This window comes from Bison bison, unplaced genomic scaffold (genome assembly GCF_000754665.1).
Source record: "Bison bison bison isolate TAMUID 2011002044 unplaced genomic scaffold, Bison_UMD1.0 scf7180017864235, whole genome shotgun sequence".
Taxonomy (NCBI): Eukaryota; Metazoa; Chordata; class Mammalia; order Artiodactyla; family Bovidae; genus Bison; species Bison bison.
In genome coordinates this window covers 7754333-7759203 of record NW_011494807.1, presented here as the reverse complement: position 1 = coordinate 7759203, position 4871 = coordinate 7754333, and positions in this window count along the sequence as shown.

The following is a 4871-nucleotide window of genomic DNA, read 5'->3' as shown; positions in this document are numbered from 1 at the left end:
GTCATATGTTTGACAATATCTGCATTTTCTCCTCTCATTTGATTGATATTTTGGCTGTGTATTAAATTCTACATAGGAAATAGTACTGTTTGTGAATTTTAAAGAATTTCTTGATTTTTCTAGCTTACAGAGTTAATGTGATTTTTAACACTTTGTGTATGACTTGCTTTTCCATCTGGAATCTTTGAGAATCTATTCTGTGCCCAGTTCTGAAATTTCACATTGATGTACTTTACATAAGCTTATTCTCATTCATTGTTTAAGCCTCCCATGAACTCTTTTAATCTGAAAATTCATGACCTTCGGTCGTAGGGAAATGTCTTCAATTATTTTCTCAATGATTTCCTACCTTCAATTTCCTCTGTCCCTGCTCTTTTTGAATATCTATTGTTGTGTATTATATTTTGTAGACTGTTTTCTAAATTTCTTATCTCCCCTCACTTTTATCTTTTTTTTTTCTACTTTCTGATCTATTTCTCCAGCTGTATTTTCAACTCTTCCACTGAGTTTATAATTTTTGCCATCATCTTTTTTCAGTTTCCAAAGATATTTTTTGGTTTACTAAATGCTTTTTACCTAGTATCTTGTTTTCAATTCATGGATGCACTAACGTCTCTTAATTCCCTGGAATATATAGAATAGGCTTTGGAAGATATCTTATTCCTCACTGGTTTCTTTTCCTGCCTTATTGTGTTTTCCCTATTTGTTTTGGTTTTTATCTTCCATCTTGGAAGACTTCTCTAGTTGGAAGCTCTGAGCATGTGTGTGAGACTTGTTGACTTTGAACTTCATTATCATGTTATCTGGGTGGGCCATTTATCAAAAAACTATGATGTCAGTGACTTTAGGTCTTCTAGTCTATTCAGACTTCCCAAAGGAGAACTTCCTGAGTCTTATCTGAGTGATGGAAGCCCAGTGGTGCACTTACGCACTCAGCATTCAATATGTGTCAATTCACGTAAGTTATTGTTTTCAGGATGAGAACTCATGGTCTAAACTCTGATCACTGCTCCCTCTTTGGCCTCCCCATTTTTGTTGTGGAATTCATCTGAAATTTGCTGTCTTAAAGTAATAAATATGAGGAGTGTATTTACATCTCGTGGACCAGATCTAGTTATTGACTGACTTATTGCTCAGATATGATGGAAGAACAGATAATATGATTTCTGTATACATATGGGAAAACTTTGTCTCAGTGATAGCCCAGGGTCTTCTAAGCAGTAATCTCCCCTATTTACCTGGGGACCCAGTTAATCAACTTATTTCTCAATACATAGCCTTTTTTCCCCAATTTCCAATGCTGAAGATAAAGAGCCAGCAAACCTAAATTAAGCCAATGTTTATAAACAGTAAGCTTATAAGGTTTATGGTAAATGTTTAAAGGTATCTGCAAGCTAAACTTTCACTTCGTTTTAGTGCTGTTAATCATTGGCTAAGGGAGATGATGAAATGTAAGTTCTAGTGACAGGCATAAGAAATTCTTATATAGTGTTTGCCCTTGAGTCAATTCTGTACTAATTTTTCATACCAAGCAAATACTCACTTTCCTTATGGCTTCCCGTGTTTTTCATATTTTCATTATTTATGACTTTTCTAGTTGGCGTTTTCTATTAGAGTTTTAAATTTCCCTTTTTTTCTGCTACTTCAACTCTTTTTGAGAGAACCATCTGTTTCTCTTCCCCATTTACAGAGTAATCTCATGATCAGTGTCATCTTCTAGCTAAGGGAGCATCACAATTACCAATAAATCAACCAATAAATGATTTCTGAGTAGATTAAGTGTGTGTGTATGTGTGTGTGATGGAGGAATAGATAAACCCAGGACATGAAGCAGGAGAGGTTTAAGAATATTTCATGAATATTCTATAACTGTAAGATTTCTCTATGCAAACTAGTTAAGTGTAGGTAGACTGTAACATAAAATGTGGAAGATATCCCTGATTAAATTTCCTCCAGCTGGTGCTTTCCCCGAGTTGACATTGTTAGAAATGATTAGCATCCCACAACATCCAAGCTCACAGCGTCAGTGTGTTGTCTGTGAACTAGTCTAGATAAACAGGAAGTCATTCAGATCTGGTTAATATTGTTAACAAAAAATAAGATGCTGGCAAGATTTGGGTTCGAGCTTCTATCCTTTATCTGCCAAATTTCCATTTTAAATGTATTCAGAACAGACATACTTTTAATATGGACAGCAGCTCCATAATAGCCAACATTTCTTGTGCATTCACTACAAGCCATGCAGGGTACAGAGAACATGTACTATTATATTTCATTCTTTCAGATCTCTGTGAGATACTTGTGATTACTCTGCATATTTTACAGGTGGAAAAGCTGTGTCTTAGATTAATAATGCGCCAAAGACCATGAGCTGGAAAAAAGGAGAATCTAGTTTTCTTGGCTTCAGATGAGCTACTGCTATAATGCTTTAACGTCTTTAGGTCTGAATAGAATATACTTTAAATAATTAATCCATTAGAAACTCAGGGTAACAGTTTCTGTATTTCTTCATATTGATTTATTAAGAAAACATGATGGAAGATAAGAAATAGAGAAGTCATCCAATACTGTGAATCCCGAGGCATTCTTAATACCTCAAAACTGAGTTAGAATTAGAATCACTGTCTGCATTAAGAATGCATTGCTTATTCATTGTTGTTGAATAGGAAACACTCTGACCGTAAACATTTGGGTTATCCACATGAAGCAATTCTGACACTAACTGCTTAGCTTAATGCAATCCCTGTAGGTTAAGGGCTCAGTCTCACAGGACTACTTCATACACCAGTCACAAGTAGTGGGTATCCCAGGATATTCACAATTCCTGTCTGACTCAGCTACAAATCAGGGTTCCCATGACCCCATGCTCGGGCTCAATAACAGAGTGACTCACAGAACCCAGGAAAATGGCTTATTTAATATTGCCAATTTATTACAAAGGACGTTTAAAAGTATACAAATGAACAGTCAGATGAAGAGGTACTTAGGATGATGTCTGGAAAGATCCTGAGCACAGAGGCTCCTATCCTCTGTGGAGTCAAGTGTACCATAATCCTGGTACATGGATGTGATCACCAACCCGGAAGCTCTCCAAAGCCCATATTTTAGGGATTTTTATGGAGACTTCATCACATAGGTATGATTGATCGGTGACTAAGTTTTTAGCCTCTGTCTCCTCTCTGAAGAATGGGAACTGGGGCTGAAAGTTCTAAGCTTCTAATCGTGGCTTGGTCTTTCTGGTGACCAGTCCCCACCCAGGAGCCCACCAAGAGTCATCTCATTAGATCATAAGATCTGTCACTTAGGAAATTACAAATATTTTAGGAACTCTGTGTCAGGAACTAGATCAAACAGCAAATATTAGCACGAACTAGGGCTGAGACCAATATGTATTTCTTATTATTTTACAGTCTCAAAAGGCAAATTATAAAACTTAGTCACTTAGAATAGTAACAAGCATTTTCTCTGATAGTTCTTGTGAATTGAGAATTCAGTGGTAGTTTGGGTGGTTCTGAGTTTGGATCTCTGAGTTTTAGTTCAATGTCAGTCAAGACATTTGTCATCAGTTTCAAGAAAGTTCTCTAGCATGATTGACAGCGTGGATGATGCTGGTGTTGGCAGGACCTCAGTTTCTCTCTACATGGGCCAAGTCACAGAGCTGCTTGAGTGTCCTAGAGGCATGGCTTCCTCCAGAGTGAATTATCCAGAGACCAAGGTGAAATCTACAATGACTTTAAGACCTGTCTTCAGATGTCATACACAGTTACTTCTACCAGATTCTCTTGGTCATACGGGCCATGGTAATTTAGCCACGATTCATTGTAGGTGGAGATTACATAAGAAGAGTGAATTCCAGAGGCAAGAATCATTGGGGGCCATCTTGAGGTACACTATCACAAAGGAAAAAACTTGCTTAAAGAATACTTGAAAAGTGACTGGGTATAGGACATGAGATCCCAAGGGTTTGGGGTGATAATGATTGTCAGTAGGAGAGCAGTTTCCAGGATCCTTCTGTCCATAGACAGTGAAAGTCATTCAGTTGTGTCTGACTGTTTGCAACCCCATGGACTATACAGTCCATGGAATTCTCCAGGCCAAAATACTAGAGTGGGTAGCCTTTCTTTTCTCCAGAGTATCTTCCCAACCCAGGGATCGAACCCAGGTCTCCCGCATCACGGGTGGATTCTTTACCAGCTGAGCCACAAGGGAAGCCCCTTCTGTCCATAGGGCTGCTCTTTTGCTGAGTGGGATATACTAGCTGAGGGTGAGAGAAGTATTCCTCCAAAAAGTGGAACATTTGAGAGACGGAAGGGGAAAGAAAGCAGAAATTTGAGGCAGCTGGAGAGAAACTATGGTGAAATGGGAAAATACCTAACATGAACTTCTGTTTGGATTTTTCTTTTTGTTTTTTTTGGGAGCGGGGTGGCAGGGGTGGGGGACAAGGTCAATTTGCTTTCTTACATTCCTACTAAATCCTGTTAACACCTGAAATACTTGTCATGTACTGCAGAATTGGATTTGTTCTTTGGAGTGTTTAAAAAGAAAACGCTGAATTATGTTTCAAAGTGAGTGCAGATGTTCAGAGCACTGGGATCCCACCACAACTGGGGGGGTCCATCCCTACCACCTTCCCTTATCTGAAGCTAGAGGGAAGCACCTCTCTCTGGAGAAACTATCTTATAATTTAGGTTAAAAGAATGATATATTCATTGTTTTCACAATGTAATCAAAGAGATCTTAATGAAGTCCTAAGAAAAAATATCTGGTAAATGAGATACTTGAGTGGCTGATTTTGAAAATCATTTAATCTCTCTCAGTGGAACTTTTTAGCAATTACTTTTAAAACTTTTATAAATAAGTATTTGTGCTTC